The sequence below is a fragment of the Peromyscus leucopus genome, chromosome 7 (assembly GCF_004664715.2).
Source record: "Peromyscus leucopus breed LL Stock chromosome 7, UCI_PerLeu_2.1, whole genome shotgun sequence".
In the NCBI taxonomy this organism is placed as follows: domain Eukaryota; kingdom Metazoa; phylum Chordata; class Mammalia; order Rodentia; family Cricetidae; genus Peromyscus; species Peromyscus leucopus.
The window spans coordinates 36,117,122-36,138,600 of NC_051069.1; the positions used below are offsets into that span (position 1 = coordinate 36,117,122).

Genomic DNA, 21,479 nt, shown 5'->3' on the forward strand with positions numbered 1-21,479 from the left:
TGTAGGTATGTTCTCTGCAGCTTTATTTATGATTGCAAAAATTTGGAAAGAACTCAAGCATCCATTAATTGAAGACCAATTAGATTATGGGATGTCCTGACAAGGGAATACTCTGGATTTAATTTGAGGAAGTTCTTTGTGTTGATGTGGAAAGATCTCCAAAATACATTGTGAATAAAAGCAGAGCCCCTCCCCCCCAAAAAAGTGCTATGGCGTACACAGTACTGGGAAAAGAAGAGTCCATGTTTGTATTTGTTTGGACAGATGAGAGATAGAAACGAGAGGCAGATATCACCATGTACACCATTTCATACTATGGAATTTTGAACTGTGCTATATATTGTCTATTCTAAAACTAGATTTTAAACGAAACAAAAACAAAAACCAAACCCAGACCACTACCATGAAAAACAACAGCAACAATAGCTCACTACCAATTCTACCAAACATCTGGGGCTGAGTTGTGCTAAGAACTTCTGGTTTGCAGTCTCTAGGCTCAAAGCTATACAGTGGCCATGGGGATATAGGGACAGATGTGAGGAGTTACTTGGGTGAGGAGTGAAATCCCCCAGTATTGGGTGTGGGCATTGAAGAGCATGGAGATAGAGATGGGTCCCAAAGGCAGCCCTGGTCTGATATGGGAAGACCAGAGAGAAGCCCACAGGGGACAGGGGCAGCTTTCTGTTACCAGGGCCGTCACCGGTGGAGAATCACCAGCTCTGGCATTCTCTTCCCATTTATTCCAGAACTGGTCCTGACCCCGGCCCATTTCTCTATCCACAGAGGCAGCGTTTCCTCAGAGGGGATATTCTCCAAAGTTGCATGTTTTGCTGAAGCCTGCCCCACTGAAGGTTCTAGGCTCTAGCTTGCTAGTGAAGCTCCCTCCTTCCAGAGTAGCTCTCAGATCAGAATCCCAAGGAGGTGTTGACTCTGCAGGTGGGGTCTTCGGGAAATAGAAGCATTGAGAACACCGACAGGCCAGGGATGGGGAACAGGCGCGGTCGGGTTGGTGTGGGTTGGTGTGCACACCAGCAGAAACCCACATTCCTCTCAGGCTCAGTGTGTCGTAAGATGTGGTGTCCCTGATGGAGAGGACATGAGCTGTGAATCTGGGGCTAGCGGCTTGGGCCCCCTCGGGATGCATGCACCCTGGGGACCGGCGGCAGAGTGAGAGACGGGGAAGAGTAGGTAGTGTGTGCCAGTACATTTGGGCACATGTGCTTCTTTGGTGAGGCAGCATGTCCTTCTGTGAAGGTGGGGCTGAGATGAAACACCGGCTGGACAGCTGTGGGCAGCTGTGTGGTCTGTGAACTGAAGTAAAATATGACCACACTCTTGGTTTTGGCTGTAGCTGGGAAGGATTTGAGGACAATTAATAAATCATTTAGTGGCCCAAGTTTAAGTAACTTATTATTATGGGATGCATATATTTATTATGCTTCACTAAGCAACACTGGCACACTGCCTTTGACTGTCACACAATTTGCATGCAATTTGTTTCAGCAGTTTTTTTTTTTTAATGAATCTATAAATTATTAACTCTCATTCTTCAGGACAGATTGCTCGAATTTCCTCCCCTCCCCCACCACCTGCAAAAACTCTGTGTCCTCAAATGATGGCAGTGCTACCTACCTGTTGTGTGAGGGACAGGGAGTGGCTGGGGACCTGGAGCTGGTCCCCACCAAGGTGTGTGTAACTGGGGTGACTGGCTGGTACCGGGAGAAGCACTGGGAATGCAAATGCTGCCTTCCAAATCTACGTGAAAGCTGAGGAAAAGTGGGGTCAGGGAGAGGCAGTCCAGTTAATGTGGGAGCCTGAAGCGATTCTGACCCCGGGGGCTCCAAATGGTCATTATGCAGATGAGGAAGCCCAACCCTGCAACCTCTTTGCTCTAACTCTCCCCAGCTCTGATTTTTCACCGTTACTTCTCTGTGCACCTTTTTCTAAGATGTGCTCCACACTGTTTTTTTGTTTTGTTTTGTTTTGTTTTGTTTTGTTTTAAGGCCTGAGAAGTATTGTTTCATTTTTCTTGGAGGTACAGTTTGAAGCTTTTGGTACTGTGACGTTTCCAGCTGAAACCTTAATTATTATTGCCTCTTCTCACAGAAATTTTCTTCAAAGTACTTAGGGCTGGGATGAAAAGACAGCTTAGCTGGTTTGCCTCTCCACATCCTAGATGTCTTTTCTAATATCTAGACAGTGTACATCATGGAGTAGTACATTGTGAGGACCAGCTATACCCTGCCTTCCTTTCTTCCCACCTTGTTGGAGTGACCCAACATCAACAGGTATCAATACCTGTTGAATGAATGAATGAACCAACCAATTAGAAACTCAAGCAACTTCTTGATGCGTTTATCTACTTATTCTTTATCAATAAAAATCGGGAGTCAGATATGGGGTAAGAACCTGAATGAGAGCCGGGCAGTGGTGGTGGTGCACACCTTTAATCCCAGCGCTTGGGAGGCAGAGCCAGGGGGATCTCTGTGAGTTTGAGGCCAGCCTGGTCTACAGAGCGAGATCCAGGACAGGCACCAAAATTACACATAGAAACTCTGTCTCGGAAAAAACAAAGCAAAACAAAAGCAAACAAACAACAAAAAGAACCTGAATGATTAGAGAAGTGGAGAAGCCACCAATCACCTCCTCTCTCTTCCGTTCCTCAAACCCAAAAGCTTGAGATCCTCTCTCAGCTCCACCTTATTACTTCCTGTCTCCTGTCTGTCCTCAATCCAAGTTTAATCATGGTTAATCTTGATCAGCTAGTGGCTAGCTCCGCCCTCTGACTCAAAGCAAACTTTATTGTCACAATGTGATCAAAATATCGAACAACAACTTCTGAATACACCAGAGAAAGGACTCGGCACTCTCGGGCCCCCAAGGACACCAGACTCTAGAAGCAGGGGGATGTTTCACACATCGCCTCTCCTATCCACCCCCCCCCCCAAGTCTTCCCGCACAAATTAAGTTGACCATGACTAAACCTTGCTGATGACTCACAGGCTTGCCCATGGCTCTCTCTCTGGCCCTGCAGACCCCAAAGTCTGCCTTTGGGGAAAACCTCCTCCCTACTCCTCTTTTTATGATATCTAGATGGACGAGGCCTACCCAGATACCTTATTGTGTGTAACAATAGAGCAAGGAGAGCCATAAGGGAAGCTCTAGAGCATCCCTGCTGAATAAGGTTCATAAACGTGATTTTGTGAAACGTGCTTTGACTGCTCAGAGATTTTTAAAAAATTGTTCCCTTTCCTGTACTTTTATTCAAGGTCGGATTTATGAAATTATTGAACAGCTAAATCATCAGCTAGCAAGGCTGGTGTTTTTGTCATAGAAGCCATGACCCGTCTTCTGGGAGGCTGGGAGTGAAAGCGGTGTGCGCTGGAAAAGGCATCCTGTCTGCTGTTTTGCTTTCGAGAGGGTCACTGAAAGCCCTCTGATTTAGATGCTTTAAGACATAAGAAGGCAATTAGCGGTGAGCAGGGCCTCTGTTGACGGGCGGTTTTGCACATGAGAAGGCAGCTGCTTCCCGGCCAGGCTGCCTGGCTCACCACCTCTTCCCCTTTGCCCCTGGAGGGTGCTAGCTCTTCAGTTTGCCACAAAACAGAGCTTCGCTTGTGTCTCCTCCAGAGGTTGCCTGCGGCCGACCTTTCTGTAGCCCAACAGAGGGCATTTTGAGCAAATCCTGCCCCCAGAGGGCCTTTAGACCCTTCTCTGTGTGGGCAGAGTCCCCAACCTGCTCCTGTACCCTCTGCCACCTGCAAGCTCCTTTGCAGGCAGATGCCAGGTGGAGACAGTCAGCTGCACAGGAGAGATTGTTCTGGGTAGTTACTGCTAGCAAGGGACCATATTCTATCTCCCTGCCATCAGAATAATCTGTCCTCTGCTGGAGGCACCTCAGAGGAGCAATGAGCAGGTGAGGTTCAGCAGATGGTACTGCAGCCGGGGCGGCTGGGAGCTGGAGGGCAGAGATGCCATCTTGCCTCCGCGCAAGAGGCCCTGCTTCAGTGCCCAGTGACTCTGCCACAGTGCCCAGTGGCCTGTGCCGTGAACCCAGAAACCCTCCCCGACTCCTCCCCTGTTTATGGCAAAATTGGGTCTCCTTAGGAAAGGCATGGTTTTCCTACTCCGTTTGTTCTCAGATTGGTGTTATACCCTGGAGCCAAATTAGTGGCTAAGAACAATTGGAAACAAATGCTCTTTCAGCATCCCACTGTGATCTGGGGATGCAGGTGGGGACACCAGCCACGTGGTTGCTCTCTCCACCCAGCCACTCCTCTGCTGGGAGTCAGCATCCCAGAACCGTTTAGCACAGCCAAAGTCCCTCATCATCAGCCAGCACTGTGCACATCTGCCTAACCCTGGAGCCCTGCTCAGTAATTTATGAAACAATATTCAGGGCCGGCCCCAGGAGGCGAGTTGGGAAATAATGAATGGGAAGTGTCTTAAGGCTGTTTGGAGGGGCTCTGAGACTCCTTCTCTGAGATGCACAGGATGGTTGGTTTGGTCCGGACCTAATACCAGCACTTTCTTCTTTCCAGTTCTGCTCTAATAAAGGTGGCTGGCCCCACTGTCCCCTACGATATGGATATATCAGCTCCAAAGGGACCTGGTAATAGAAAGTTCTGGGAATACTTGGTGGGGAGAACCTGCTGTTGTCACTTCAAACTTCACCCTAGGCTTGTTCAACCTTTGACATCATGACTGGACATCACCACTTACAAAGTTCACATCAGAGAACTCATAATGCTTTGTTTATGATTTTTGTGGGGGACGGCATTCATTGCTATCCTGGGCTGCACGCAGCGCGAGGGCTAAGAATGTGCCTGCTAGAACGTAGGTTCCTGCAGGTCAGAGGACTGGATTTGTTGTTCATCATTGAACTCAACCTAGCGAAAGAGCTGACACACTAAAAACATTTCATACGTAAAAGAATTCCTGGCCTTGCTTCCCATCTGGGATTCCCTAAATAAATCCGCCCCCCCAACCCATGTTTTAAATTTAAAATAAAAAGGAGGGTTTTATTTTGTTTTGTTGGTTGGTTGGTGTTTTGAGGCAGGGTCTCATGAACTAGTTAAGGCTGGTCTAGAACTTGTGGCCATCCTCCTGCCTCCAAAGTGCTGACATTGCAGACTTCTGCTACCACCTCCAGCCATGCTCTGTTCTCTCTTGGCTCCCACTCTGGGCCAGCTCTTCTGCTGTAACCGGCTCCTAGGCTGGCAGGCACTGCCCAGTGTTGCAGATGCCCCCCCCCCCGCTGTCCCCCCCCCCATGACCCTGGTTTAGTCCTTATTGCCTCTTGGTGGCAAAAATGCTGTACTTTGCCTGCACTGCCTCCCTTGATGAATCCTCAGATTGTCACTTTCTCTTGTCACACAGCTGAGAATTCTATGCAAAGTAAAGCCAGATGCCAGTGGGGACTTGTTAGCACAAAGCCCGGCATTTGTTCTGCCTGGGGCTGCACCTCCTGGGTAGGCTGTATTTACTTTTCTTTTGGAACCAGACCCCTCTCCAGAGGGGACTTGGGGGCCTCTTCAGTTCTAAGCAAACGAGGAATGTCCAGGGTCATCCTGCCGCTGACCCCTCTCCCATGTCACATGGCTTTGTTCCCCAGAGCAGGAGCAGTCTCTTCCCCCCACCCCCCTCCATGCCTGCTTCACAGTTTCTCCTGCTTCTAGCCCAACGGGGCCCAACAAGAATATTTACTCGCACGAGAGGCGGCATTTTAACCTTTTAGAGTAGATCAGGACAGCATCACTGCATTTTTACCATGTCTCTCACAGGCAAGGCAAGCAGAAACATTTGAGTTAAGACCAAAAGATTGATTGATATTTTGTCCAAAATTTCTTGGGATATTAGGACTTTTGGGGCTGAATATGCACCTGGTGGACATCTTTGCTTCTGACTTATAACTTCAGGGAATGTGGACAGCCTCAAAATCTTGCTGTAATTCACAACACTTTCCCAGAATAACATCCACACCATTCGGGATTAAAAACTAAGAGACTGGCAGGCATCTAAAACTTAGAGGTTGCTCTCACTCCAGTCCAGTCTCTGGGTCCAGAAGATGAAGAAACTGAGGCCCAGAGAGTTAGAGGGACATGTACAGGGTCCTAGGTCTGAGGTGACAAAGGCCATTCTTTTATATTGCCTAACCCTCCTACTTGACATTAAGAGGTTAAGAGTTCTAACCTGCTCATCTTCTCTCCGCCTCCCATTCCCTTCCCCTGAAAGACCTCGTGCACATCATTTATTGCTGTGGATACATTCCTAGACTCTCTCATTTCAGACTAGAGAGTTGGTCTTCCCCACTCCCCGATTAGGTGCTCCTCCTCCTCTGTTTTAAAATACCAAATATTTCCATAAATCATTTCCAACCCCAGTACCAACCCTCCAGAGTCACCTGGGCTTGAGTGCTTCCTTCCAAACCTTCCCCGTGGACCCACAGTATGGGCAGTTTTGCATTTGGGAGAAAACAGCGCTCATCTTTTCTTGCGGTCCTGCCTCTGTGGCTGCAAGGACTCTGGATTCCCTGCTCTCTCTGCCAACACTCCTGCCCCCCCCCCCCCCCCGCCCCCTTGTCTTATCTTGTCTTAGGACGGCTGAGTGCCTCCATTTCCTACTTTTAAAGATTCTGAATGTTTTCTTCCCGCCCGCCCATAGGCACTAGGAGATGTTCATGGTGGTGGTGGTGGGGTGTGTATATGTACAAAACACTTTTACAAGGTATTTTTAAGTGCACTGAACATTCAACGGCACTACATTCATCCATACAGTCATGCAGCCATCTCCACCACCCACTCACAAACCTCTTTTCACCTCGCAAAATCGAAACTCCCCTATTAAACAGCTCCCCACCCAGCCCACCCTACTCCCAGCCTTGGCAACCATCATTGTGCTTTTGGTCTCTGTGGATTTGACTGCTCCAGGTATCACCTATGAGTGGAATCAAACAGTATTTGCCCTTTTGTGCTGGCTTATTTCACTTAGCATAATGTTCTCACGGTTCATCCATGTTGTAGCGTCCATCTTTTGCACTATTATGTGTATCTACCCATGCTGGTCAGCTGTGACAAAACACTAAAGAAAATTGTGTTAGCAATAGGTAATGTTTACTTTGACTCTTGGGTTTAGAGATTTCAGTCCATGTCGTATGGCCTCGTCGCTTTGTGCCATGTTGGTGCAGTGCATCATGGCGGGAATGTGTGATGATGGAGGCCTGCTTCCTGACAAAGACATCTCTTTCAAGGACCCGCCCCCAATGACCTAACTTCCTTCAGTAGGTCCTGCCTCCTTTTAGGTTCCATCACTTCTCAGTAGTGTCATTGACTGTGAAGAACCAGCCTGCCTCCATTTTAAGCTTAAAAGCCACCTTACACTAAAGACAAACTAGGTTCATTCCTGTTTATGATTAAACCTCTGTTTCTCAAGGACTTGGCTATGCCCCACGTGTAACCTTAACCTCAAATGGTTCTGTACTGCCTGTTCCAGGAATGGCAATCATGTCTTTGTTTCAAACAGTTGTTTATAATAATCTTGCAATGCTACTTTGTTTCAAAAGGTTATGTGACCACCCATGACTACCTTGTTATGACTACCTGTTGACTATCTTGTGTAGCTAGAGTTTTCCTGCCTGGCCCACAGTCAGGACAAATCTTTGTCACCCACCAGTCCCACAGCCACTCAGACCCAACCAAGTAAACAGAGAGACTTATATTGCTTACAAACTGTATGGCTGTGGCAGGATTCTTGCTAACTGTTCTTATAGCTTAAATTAATCCATTTCCATAAATCTATACCTTGCCACGTGGCTCGTGGCTTACCGACATCTTCACTGCTTGTCCTGGCGGCAGCTGGCAGTGACTCCTTCCTGTTCTTTCTTTTCTCCTCTCTGTTAGTACCACTTATACTTCCTGCCTAGCCACTGGCCAATCAGTGTTTTATTTATTGACCAATCAGAGCAGTTTGACATACAGACCATCCCACAGCAATCTTGTTAGGCCAACCTTGCAGCAAAATCTTTGCTTCAAGAGGGACTAACCCATCATGCTTATGTTCTTCTGCCCCTGTGACCTGTAACCTCACCTATTTTGCCTGCCAAATCCGTCATACGGAAACCCCCTACCCCTGAGCTATAAAAAGCCTTGTCTTCTTCATAGCCAGTGCTGACCACTAGAACCCTTCCTTAGGAAGAGGCAGCCTGTGTCCGTGAATAAAAATCTTGCTTTAATCAATTGCTTGCCATAATTCATTTGGTCATGATGATTTGGGTTGGCGGTTTTTCTTCTCCCATCTTTGGGATTAAGAGTTGGTAACCAAGTCTTTAACACGTGGGTCTTTGGGGAGACTTTTCGGATCCAAACTATAGCAGCCACATGCTGTTTCTCCATTATGCTGTTGATGCTTCCACTTTTGGGCTATTATAGCTAAAAGGACCATGCATGAACCTGGGTGTGGCTCCAGCCCTTCTCATGGCCACTGAAGGTTGTCACTGGATTCTACTCCTAAAGTTGGTCACTCATTCTTTATTTGACCTTGGTTAAGCCACCTTGTATGCATGGGTTTTGCCATTCATAGTAGAAGTGAACTGATAACTCAAGTACCACCCCCAGGAACCACATGCGGCCATTCCACTCTTGACATGAAGATGATTGAGTCCAGAGGCTGAGTTCTGCATTTTATCATATTTTAATTAATTAGCATTTGACTGTAAAGAGCCATATGTGGTGGCCAGTGTCTACCTCATAGCACTGTCTGGCTGTACAGAATAAGATCTGCAGTAATCCAGCAGACAGGAAGTGTTCAGCTAATCAGTGTCTGGCACATAGTAAGCACTCAATAAATGTTTGCTATTATTAGGCATTCTGTGTCTTGCTTTCCGGCCCACCACACCTGATGGCCCTCAATGAGGCCCCACACTAGCTGTCCTGACTCACCTGGGGAAGGGAGAGAAGGTGTTACTGCGGTGGTGCATGTCAGTAATGAGCCTTGCACTGAATGTTTCTGGTCTGCTACTTTCCCTGGAGGGTCATGTGAGCCAGAGTGGTATGTGGCCTGCTTTGCAAGTGATTAACATGGTGTAAGCAATCTGCATAGAGAGAAAAAACCCTCCGTTGGTATTCCATTATTCTATTAGAGTTTCAGAGCTGGGATTAAGTGGACATGATTTCTTCCTATGGGCCATTAATTTTGTTTTATTGCTGGTCTGATGGCCATTACCCTTTTTTGCCAATGCATTCCCCCATTAGGTTTGTACAATTAACAAAATATGTGCTGTTAGGGCTTTGATAGGAAGAGTGGGATGGAAATGGAGGGAGGGGTGCCGCTGCCACAGAGGGGGGTGGGTAGAAGAGGCAGAGCTAGGGGTGGAGCCTCGGGAATGGGGTGGGGTGGGGGCAAGTCTCTGGAGCACTAGCCTCGGGCCATTGGCGTTCCTGGAAAGCTTCAGGAAGCCCTTCCCGGCTCATGCCTGGTAGCCAGAGCCTGGAGGAAGGAGAGGGTGGAGCGCCCACCCGGGCCACGGGGAGCAGCGTTGGCACTCCAAGCCGTCCTCCTTCAGCCTCTAGTTGGGTCCAGCACAGATGATGAGAACACATTGTGCTGCTGCCCGACCTGCCCCACTCTGTCACCTTGGACCTGAAACTCCACCACAGGCAGTAGGAATTTGTCTCCAGATACCTGGCCCTGTGACAACAGAGACTTCCGGTGGCACCTGCTTTCTTTTTTAGGCAACCAACAGGAGGACTTGTGCCCAGTAAAATTTTGATGACTGACCTCTAATGCCATTCAGTGGATGTGCAGGATTGGCATGGCTAAATCGCCCCCCCCCCTTTTGGTGAAAAGTTAGAAATGAGCATTTTTAAACTTGAAATTTCCCAAAAGTTTTCAGAATTTAGAAAAACAATGGATACTCAGTCTTGGAATGGTTTTAAAGAAGGGAAGATGTGATCTCATTTGTGTTTCAAAAAGATCTCCAGGAGAGGGGGTGGGTGGGCAAGATCAGGGTGAGTCTGGAATGAGGAGGCCAACTGAGAGTCTGGAGAAGGAATGCAGGATACAGTGAGCGGAGGAGCTGAGCTAACTGATGGAGATAGCAGGCCTGGGTTTTGTTGTCTTTGCATTGCAGAGGATGTCCCCAGGGTCAAGGTAACTTGCCCTGTGAGCAGACTTTCCACTGGTTGGACTCTGCAAAGGCCAGGCTGGTCCGTGAGCTCACATGGTTCAGTCTAGGTGGGTCTTCCCTCTGAGCTCAGAGAGCAAATCACAGGCTTCCACCCAGGAGTCAGAGCATCTCTGACTCCTTCTTCCTCATAGCTTAGTGATTCGGGTGAGGCTACCAGTGCTAAGATTCCATGTAGGGTTTCAGATTCACACCTACACGTACAAACACAGGCTCAAGATTAGAGCGTGTCAGGAATGTGATCCAGGGACCACATGCAGGTCCTTTGCAACTTGGTGCTCAGCTTTCCTGTGACCCAAAGAGCCAAAGATAGAGTGTGGAAGTAGAATGTATGTCTACCAGGCTTAGAGGAAAGGTGTCTGGTGTCCTCAGTGCCAGTAAGTAAGACTTTCAAATCCTGTATATTTAGTTCCAAGTAATGATATGTTTGTTCACTCAGCTGTCATGTCATGTGGAATCCTCTGACCAGGAGCTACAGTGCCCGACTGGCAATTTCATGGGGCAAATGACAATACAAGCAATGACAGAATATCAGCCATGCTAGGTGGAACAGTGTGGGGACTCTGGTATTACAGCAGTAGGACACAGGATGTGCCATCTAAAGTCACTGAAGTCACTTAATAGGTATCTCCACAAATGCCTTGTCCAACTAAGGTTTTCACTCCGTTCCGTTTCTCTTTTGGAAGATTTGCCCATATGCCTATAGGAGCTTTTCAGAGAAGAGGAGCCTCCAGGGAACTGTTGGCGCCCAAGAAGGACTTCTTATAGATCTGATCTCAAAGGTCTGGCTTGAGCAAGAACAGGAAAGTTCTGGGCAGTTAACAAATACAGATCCCCCGTCTTCTCCATTAGCCTGTCTTTTTCCCACTCTTCTGGTCTCTTTTAGACACTGAATAACATCAGTAATCCTGTTAAGTTATTAATATTGTCCAAGTCCTTCTATCAATATGGTACACGAATTATCTCATTTGTTGTTGTTTCCAGTGTCCTCTTCCCTATAGAGATGTGAAGATTGAGATTGAGAGAGGCTAAGGTCAAAAAAATTAATGGGCCCCAGCTTGAACCCCACATGTCTGACCCCAACATCTTTACTCTTAGCCACATTACACTCTGAGACCCTTGAGGAAGAGATTTAGCACATTCCCTGGAAATTAATCAGGACCATCTCATACGCAGATGTTGGAAGAATTTTGTTTTAAGAATCTAACTCTATCATTTTCTAATGGGGAAATTGAGGCATAAAGTGGTTAATGGTTCTTTTCCAAGATCTAACAGTAAGGTAATTGCACAGTCAGCATGAATGCACGCACCTGGCTTGGACTACTCTTGGCAGTGTGTATGCACCCTGACTTGTTTAGGACAACATCATCTCCTTCATCCTTCTAACTTACCTGGGTATGCCCACAGATGGCTGCCCAGCTGTCTAAGGATGCAACGTCAAGTTCTGGAAGTACTTCCAGGGGAAGCTCCCTTCTTTCCTTTGTCTCATCTCTTTTCCAAACAAACATGAACATTCACCAACTCCCTTTCATTTATCATTTCACAGATTCCTTCATGTCTATAAATGTGAGTGGTCAATGTCATTTATGACTCCATATCATATTCAGAGTGAATAAGAGATGCTGAAGTTCTAATTCTTGTCATATCCACTACATGGCTGCATGCCTTTGACATGGTATTTGCCTGCTGAGCTCACACAGTGTTAGCTTTGGAAGGCTCTAACATACCATGCACATGGGTGCAGGTATGATGGTTCTTCCTTGGTGCATGGTGAGGAGCGAAAGATAAGGACAGCATGGAGAAGTTGCATGTGTGTGGGTGTATGTGTGGGGCCAGAGACAGAGGACAGAGATGGAGAGAGACAGAAACAGAAACAGAGACACATAGAGAGACAGAGACAGGTAGAGATACAAGATGGAGACTTGGGCAGACAGACATGAGGGACAGAATAAATCCCCCTTACATCTCTAACACAGAAGCAATCTCCAATTGGTATCCACTTACAAATGAACATCTAGTTTCCTCCAAGGGAGTCTCACTGGGGAAACAAACTACTCTTAAGGGCAGGCCCCAGGCCCAGCAGTAAACGGCCCACAGAAAACAAACTCAATGGCATTTGTGAAGGTTCCTTGTCTCATAAAGTTGTATTGGGGCTTTTTCTTTTCTTCCATTAAAAAATGTTATCTTCTTTTTTATTTTACTTACATATTTACTTTTTAAAAAATTTTCTTCTCTTTTTACTCCTTTGCATCTATATTATAGCTTCCGGTTTAGTGTTTTGGTGGGATTCCTGGGTGTGTGAACAAATGGGCCTTCGCGTCTGTATCTCTTCCTCATGCGTTTTCTTGCACTCTTTTCTTTTGTTTGTTTGTCTTGTCCCTATCCAATGTGTTTGCCTTTGTTTTATTTAATTATATTTTATTTTATTATTATCCCTTAGAAGCCTGTTTGTTTTCTAAGGAGACAGGAAGGGGGTGGACCCAGAGGGGAGGGGAGGTGGGGAGGGACTGGGAGGAGTAGAGGGAGGAGAAACCATCATCAGGAGATATTAAATGATTTTTAAAAACCTGTTTCAATGAGGGGGAGGAGAAAAACAAGTAGAGTAGAAAAAAGGAAAAAAGAGGAATAGAAAGCTAGAGAGAAAGAGCTGAGAGACAGAAGAAGAGAGAGACAGGCATTTGGAGACAAAGAAACAGAGATAACATAAAGATGGAAACAGATGGAGATGAGGGAAAAGAGAGAGTTGTGACTTGGAATATTTATATTGATTCTTTGAGAACTTAATGCACTGTGTTTTGATCACATTCACTCCTCAGCTCCTCTCATATCTACTCTCTCTACCTTCGCCTCCCTACACACTTCTCCTCTCCTCCCCATGGAGTCCAGTTTGTATCACCCTACTTCTCCTGGGAGTGAGGCCTGCCCTGGAGTGTGGTCAGGCGTCCAAGGGTCACATCACTAAACAGAGTTGACTCTTCTTCTGCCGGAAGCTAGCAAATGCCAATCGTTCCTCAGCTAGGGGTGGATTTCATCCCTGCTCCACGCTTGGATTTCTCCTGGCTGGAGCTCGTGCAGACCTCGCGCATGCTGTCACAGTTGCAGCGAGTTCATGTGAGCTGCTGCCCTGTTGTGAGAGGAAATGACTTTGATGATACTTTAGTCGTTCAACTCAAGGAATGGCCTTAATTGCAAGTTCTTTGCTCTGCTTTTGAAGGTTGAATTGTGTTATGAGGTGATGGTGAAAGATGGCACCATTAATATTTTTGACCATAATATAAATTATCAGGGCTTTTATGATAGCTCAGTGGTTAAGAACACTGGCTCTACAGCCATGGAGACCTGAGTTCAGATCCTGGCACTCAAATAACTAGCTGGTCATGATCTTGCACCAGCTTGTAGCCCCAGTGCTGCGGGTGGGGGTGGAGAGGGGGGGATTCTGGGGCTTGCTGACCACCGGCTTAGTCAAAAGCTGTGAGCTCCAGGTTCCATGAGAAATTCTGCTTTGAAGGAATAAGGTTCAGAGGGAGAGAGCAGATACCGAAGTCCTCCTCTGGCTTATGCATTTGTGCATACCTGCATGCATGCACACACGTGTGCTACACCACATGCATACATGCTCACAGAAATTAGAAATGCTGTTTTAAACACACACACACACACACACACACACACACACACACACACACATTCAAATGTGTGTGCGTTTTCTTTTTTGATTTTGCTAATGGCTGAAGGCCAAATCTGGGACACCATTCCTTGGCACAGCTTTTCATCTAGTGCAGGAAGCTCCTTCAGCACTATGAGTCACTATTTGGAGTGAAGCCTTACTCATTTCTGAATGTTTCTCATTATTAGAGAATCCGTTGTTATGTGAAAACTAGCTTCCTCTAGAATCTTTGATTAGATTTGAGCCTACCTTCTAGAATAATGCAGTCGCTATTTCATGGTTTCTGGACTTATTTGGCAGTCTACCACAAGGAAGAGGGATCTGGTTACTTCAGGCAATAGTATTCCTAACTCTATTACCAGTGGGTACTATTAAGAGGGACAAAAGGTAGACTCGGTCCTGTTTCTTCTCCTCTGTCTTCTACCTCCCAGCCTCTTCCGGATGACAAGAATGCAGCAATAGCTGGTGCTTAGTGGATGCTCATCTTGTATGGGGCACCATCCTAACACACCTTAGCTTTCTCGGCACCTCACCATCCTCACAGCCACTCTGAGAAGTCGAGATGTAATGAGTCCTGTTTTCAACATGAAAAACTAAAGCACAGAGAGGTGCAGGAACTTGCCCATGATCAAGTTTGAATTGGAACATGTCCACCGTTGTAACGTCTGGACTTTAACCACCAGACATCTTTTCTCTTCTTTCTTTTACTCATCAATGTCAAAAATCTTAAAACATGACAGCATTACAGCACACAGAACTAATACGAGCTGCTAAGTCCAGAAGGACATCACCCAGGCCCCAGCCAGACACTGTATGGCTATTAAGATCACATTTAACAGCACTGGCAGCACCAACGGCATATCCTGTGCTTGCTTGAGTTCACTCAGATGACCCAAGGTTCTTCTGTTGTTGTTTTTCAAACTAATTCAACCCATTCTGGTTCTGCAATTGATTTTTTTGTAGTATAAGAGCCAGGTTTTATGTGCATATACTTGTCAAATCATTTTTCTGCAGTTTTATTAGGAAGATGGATTTGCATGTGGACATAGAGTATAATTTGATGGTTTCAAGTAATGAGATTGTGGACATTTTTTCCCCTGGCTTTCAAAATTATTTCATTTGTGGTTTTCATGATGTTGGTGTGCAAGAAAAAAAAAGCTAGTGATGGAAAAATGAATGTTCTGGTTTAGGCCATCCTTTTTAGCTTGTTCAGTGCTTTATAGCAACCTGGATTCTGATCCTGTCGCATAGAAGCTTCCCTTCTTGGCTTTGCAACATGTGCAGGTGAAAAGTCAGCTCTGTCTTCTAAGTTACTGGTGTCTCAGATGGACAGTACCGAAGGGCAGGGGGAGAACACACTGCCTCCTTTAATAGACTCTAGCGACTGTGTCCCCAGCTCATGGAGTGCTCAGAAAGAATGTGGAAGTAAATGAGAAGAATACATATTAGAGCCCGCTGCCAGCTAAGCTGGGTCTTGGCTGCTCTTAGAGATTCTGGTTGGAGTGAACAGTGCCTGTCATTCAACATTTCAGCAGATACTTACTGGGAATCTGACCCATACGAGGCACTCTCCTAAACTCTAGGGGTATAAAGACACATAAAATGTGTTTCCTCTGCTCACTGACTTACAGTCTAGTGGCATGGTCTCCTTCATGAGGGGTCTGCATGAACTATGACCATGAACATGCAGCCATTTGTAGACAGCCACAAAAGAGCCTTTGCCTAGAGAGGACAGTTTATTTCCGTGTGTACATCTCACTATACTTCATGCCTGAGTCTAACTGAAGTGCCACTTTTTTCCAAGATGCTTCACTTGTCTTAGTTAAAGGGGAAATGCCCAAGTGGGTGGAAGAGGGGCCCCATGTCCTACCATTTTCTTACCCAAACAACCTCCAGAGACTCTAGCAGCTCTGATGCCAGACCTGATCTTTCTTGCGTGATCCTCAGAGTCCTGGTTGGTTTATGCCATTGTGCTTGCTTGGCATCATTTCGTCCTTTAGAATCCCCCAGGCAGAGCAACCTTGACCCTGTCCCAGGGCCCTCCACACTTCCCCCTTCTTGTCTTTCCTTAGATCGCCTCCCTTTTTTGGCATGTCCTCACGTTAGTCAGCTTTCCATCACTATTACAAAATATCATAGATAGTCAGTTTATGAAGAGGAAAGGTTAATTTTGGCTCATAATTTTGGAGGGTCTAGTCCATAGTTGATTGACCAAATCACTTTGGGCCTGTGACAGGGCATGCTCTGGTAGGTATGCAGTCGAGTGAAATTGCTCACCTTCTGACTGAAGAGCAGAAGGCAAAGAGGGGGAGACTGGGGGTCACACAATCCACTTCACGGCCATTCAGCGTTCTAAATACCTCCCCCTAGGCTCTACCCCTCCAGGGTTGGACCATCTAATAGTGCCACTCTGGCAACCAAGCTTTTGAATCACAGGCTTTTGGGAGATGTTCAAGTCCAAACGTTCCATGCTTGACACCGTCTCCCTCCCACCAGCCGAGTCATGCCTATTCAAGTCTTCAGCCTCGCATCCCACCTCCTGGGAAACTTCCCTTGAGTGCCTCAACCCCTGCTAACTCCATTTCATTGTGGAGAGAGAACGATGTTCTCCACCAGAACTTGGCACAACTCTTTGTACAGCGGGGTCTTTTCTGGCATTCTTTCACAAGGGCAATCTTACTTCCCAAGTGAGGTGGCAGCAACGTTTTTAAAACAGGACCCAAGGATCCTGTTCCTGTGTGCTCAGTGCATATAGATCATGGAGCAGACACCCAATAAACATATGCCTCTATGTTTAAAAAAATATCTTATCCTGGCCGGGTGGTGGTGGCGCACACCTTTAATCCCAGCACTCCAGAGGTAGAGCCAGGCAGATCTCTGTGAGTTCGAGGCCAGCCTGGTCTACAGAGCAAGATCTGGGACAGGCACCAAAACTACACAGAGAAACCCTGTCTCGAAAAAAAAAAGTTGTTTTTTTTTTGTTTGTTTGTTTGTTTTTGTTTTTGGTTTTTTTTCTAAATTATTCCCATTATTCTTCTCCATGCACATTTTCCTTCCTACCCAACTGGACTTTTCACCTTGAGTTCCTCCTGTTGGGAAAGGGAAATGATGTAATTATATTATAATCTCAAAAATTTTAAAAATGAGAAAAAGTTCCTCCTGTTGGAAGACTTTTATCTTCCCACCATGAACAACGGGGTCCGTTTTGGTTGCTTGCATTGTGCCGACTTTCCTGTCCACACTTCAGCCTTTCATAAGGGCTTGCTGCTCTGTTCCCCTGCACGGGGTCTTCCACCAGGTGAGATGTTTCAGTCAGTGGTTATCGCTTTGGACAGCTTGGGGCATTCAGCCACCCAAAGCACTCCCCCCCCCCTCGTCACAGGGCTGTTAACCCCATCTTTGCTGTTAGGCAGGCTCACCCCTGGGTCTACCCCATGCCTGCCCTGCTTCTTACCTACCCCCTGCCCACCCCAGCAGAATCTTACCCAGTCTCTAAAGATGTCTCCTTCTATTGGCAGGTGACGCCTGGAACAAGACTTTAAGGCTCCCTGTCCTCCATGCTGCTCACTAGAAAAGAGGCCCTGAACTGTAAGTAACTTTGATTGGCGTTTTCCACACTGACCCTATAAAGTTATGGGTTCAGGACCAGCCCCAAGCCTGATCTTTAACTGCTGCACATTGCAGAAGAAACACACTGAACAATGAACCAGTCAGAATGTAAAATACAGTGGGGCTCTAATTAGATTATGTCTGAATGTGACAAAGAGGCTCTGTAATATGACATGCTACTTAATTAGACTGTATTGATTGGACATAAAGGTAGATTTGATATGTTACATGTGTTGCGAGTCCCAGGGAAGGAAGCTACTGAGTTTACGAGGCCAACCTGATCCTCAGTCACTTCTGTCCGTGGCCTGAGCAGGAGTACAGGGAAGAATGGATGACATTGCTCTCCCATCCAGGCCGTGTTCATAGCTCATGCTTTCGTTTCTAGTTGGTTATTTCTGGGGACATACAAAGGAGAGAAAGAGAAATATTGCCGACCACTTCCTTCCTCCAGGACTCTAATGGCTCCACCCCCTTTGAGGCTGATGGGCTCAGTGTTGGCCCGCCACACTGGGCACCAGTCTGCTTGCTCACTTGTAGTACCTGGCCAAAGCCTCCTCTGCACACCATTTCTTGGTCACTCAAATGCAGCCGCTCCCTCCTGGGATTCTGTAGCACTGCCACACTGCCCACTCATCTGGCTTACGCTCCCCCCAGCAGGGCACGAGCTCCTGGTGGGGGCAGGTCTGAGACTCACCTTCTTCCTGGTTGTCGGTTGATAAGTGTTAGCAGGTGACTGGGTTACCCTGGGCCGGCATAAAGACTTCTCTACTTTGCTTCAGGGGCTACCTGAGGCTGAGGCACTACCACAGCGACTTTGATAGTACATTGGCTTTCAACCAGTCCATGGGATTATAAATGATTAACCGTTATCAGTGCACATCTTCACCTCTGTGTAAAAATAGATTGACTGTAATGAGTGTTTGAATAAATCATAAGAATGGCCGACTTGCGATGGGCTAACATCCTGCCGATGGCTGCCCGGTGAGTGAGCAGGGCGCCGGTCCTCTGCCTAATGGCCTGCAATTCAGTGCTGGTTTGCCTGAATGAGTGATTGACGGGCCTCTGCTCCCAGGGCACCTCCTCGGAAGCCCTGGCTCTGGAGTGGTCGAATTCCCAGGCTGAAGGGGCGGAGAAGGGTGCCTTTCTCCATCCTGTTCCGGGAAAGCCTACCTAGAACTGGGGATGGCGGTGTGGATGTGTGTGTGTGGAGAACTGGAGTAGAAGATAATGACCTCGGTGAGAATTGATGTCTCATCATACCGGAGGTTACTGGGACCTCATAAGTCAAGGATAAGGAGCAAGCTGAGCGTGAACCTTAACGAGGGCTGAGAGTAGGACAGAAATTGGTGTGTGGAGGGGAGGTGGGCATCCTGAGCACTGGGCCATGGAAACCCAGGGAAAGGTCCCTCAAAGGGACCTACATTGAAGAACCCAAGAGCAGGTCCAGGGCTCTTTGACGGGCAGGAGTCAGAGGTATTCCAGGTAGTAGTTGCCCAAGCCGCTTCAGGTGTGAGGATCCTGCCCTTTGGAGAGGGAGGCAGAAGAGGAGAGACAGCAGGCACAGAGGGCCAAGGACAGAGAGAGACAGAATGTCTGGAGTTTCCAAAGGAATTCAGAAGAATCCAGTGATAGCCAGATTTGCATGGCAATAGTGGAAATGATGCTGGATGTGCTGGAAACAGCAGGGAGAGTTTTATTATAGTGGTGTCTTGGTTTTCAGGCTGTGTAACAAACTGACACGCAAACACAAGTAGCCGAATGTTTATTCTGCCCAAACATTCTGTGAATCAGGAATGTATATAGGACATGGGGAGCACAGCTTGTCTCTGTCTACTGGGCATGGGATTTCAGTTAAGACAACTCAGAAGCTGGGCAGTATAACCACCACAGGCTTGTTCCCCCCCAATTCTGGGCTTTTATACCGGCTCTTGACTGAGACCAGTCAGTCAGACCTCCATGGTCTCTCCACGTGATCTGGGCTTCCTTACAACATGGCTGCCAATCTCCAGGGCAAAGCTGCGTGAGGGAGAGCGAAAGTGGTGGGAGCTTCATTGCCTGTCATGACTCGCTCCTCAAAGTCACGTAGCACCACTTCATTCTGTCCATAAGGACAGGCACAAAGGTTCACAATCCTCACTGCCTCTCAACACTATCCATATCCCGTTAAAGGAAGAGCAAGGGTGAAGGGTGTGTGTGTGTGTGTGTGTGTGTGTGTGTGTGTGTGTGTGTGTGTGTGTCCAGCCCTCCATATTTACAGGGATGGTTCCGGACCCCTTGCAGAGCCTCAAATCAGAAGATGTAGATGCAGACACTGGCAGGCATAGCATTCACAAATAGCCTATGCACATCTTCCCACATACTTGAAATCATCTCTAGATTACTTATACGACTGAACACAATGTAAATGCTGTGTAAATAGTTGCTAATACTTTGTTGTTTAGGGGATAATAGGAAGCAAAAATGCCTGTACTTGTTCATTACAGATACTTTATTTATCAAATATTTCCTATCTGTAATTCATTGAATCTACGCTATAACCTGCAGATATGGAAGCTATCGTACGTATGCTGTTGCATTCATCTTTGGAAACCACAACCTACTATAATAGCTATTGGCCTAGTACAATGGGCCTTACCTAGTTCCCAAAACAATTGAAATTGACTCTTCACAGGGCGGGGAGGGGATGGTGTATTCTGTACAGTCTGGAGAATGATCTATGATAGCTGTACTTTCGGTTTTGAAGGAGTGAGTTTATTAAGCAAATAGCAAACAAAAGATAAAAGATAAATAGTGAGTAGCAACAGAAGCAGCAGTCAGCTAGCAAAAGATATCCTCAAATCAGGAGGTAGAGGTACTTGGAGTATCCCAACAGAGAGCACAAACAACTCGTAATATCATCAATCAGGGGCATACAAACGTCCAGCAGAAACTGACTGGGAAAGCCCCATTGAGGCAGCCAGCTCACAGCTGAGAGAGTCCAATACAGAGCAAAGGGCCCCCTTGAGTGAGACTTCAAATAGAAGAACAAATAACAGCAGAAAGATGATGTCACCAAACCAGGTACTTACAATCATCCAGAAGAAACCAACTGGGGAGGTTGGGGCAGTCAGCTGGAGTCCCCAGTTGAGATTTTCACCATGGGTTAACTTCTGAATTTCTGGCCTGTTGTTCCCATGGAGGCATTTTTACATTATGGAATTAACAATAGTAACCTCCGTTGGAAATGGTTTGCCTTCAAGCTTTCCTCAAGGGCATGATGTTTTTTAATACCCTTAGCTGCTTACTGTTTTTCTTTCTCCCTGTCACAGAACCAAACGGCCAGCCTGATTCAGGACAGGGGTTTTAAAGGATAGTTCACATAAACATGATTGGATCTGAAGTGTGCCGAGGGACAGCCTAGCTTCAAGAGTCTGCTTCTCAGTGAGTGTAAACAACGCATGACAATTTACCACCTTAATATACATTACACCCTGGAAAGAAGCCTTAGCTTAGGAACCCCCTCCAAGCCAAGCTCAGCTTCTTCCCAGGCAGGGGGTGGTAGTCCTAGGAGGTCCTGTGCTGGGAGAAACTGTGACCTCGTGGTCCATACCAGGGAGAATGTGGGTTTCTAACCCACAGCTGGAAACCTTGGATCTAGAAGACCCTAGACCTGTAAACAAGGACTCTGCAAGCCTGAGCCCTTTGCTCACATCAAGGCTTCCCATATTTCCATTTTGATGGCTATCAAAGCTGGGGGAGGTTCCAGGCAAAGCTAGGAGCTTAAAAGACTACAAGGGACCTGACGGGGTGGGGGATTCTGCACACCAACTTCTCCGTGGTCTTCCGAGTCCTCTGCTGGTCTCCTTTTCCTCTGTCACACACTCTGGTCTGGGAGCCTGCACCCTGAAGGAACCATTCTCATTCCCCTTTCCCATGCCGGATATAGATGCTACTATATTTTGAAGGGAATATGAGTGCTCTGGCTGCTTTATTGGGGCTTAAGGGATAAAAACAAATCCCAAAGTCACCCAAGAGTAGAAACAG

At 46.9% G+C, this 21,479-nt stretch overlaps 1 protein-coding gene across 4 annotated transcripts in view; it reads left to right on the forward strand.

Annotated features, from left to right (window-relative positions):
- Pknox2 (PBX/knotted 1 homeobox 2) overlaps window positions 1–21,479 on the forward strand; it is a 273,098-nt gene that overhangs the window by 52,398 nt on the left and 199,221 nt on the right. For all 4 annotated transcript variants that reach the window (XM_037207622.1, XM_028858447.2, XM_037207621.1 and 1 more), the window contains one exon: window positions 17,366–17,435. The gene's annotated coding sequence lies outside the window, so the exon portion shown is untranslated. The remainder of the gene's footprint in view (window positions 1–17,365; window positions 17,436–21,479) is intronic.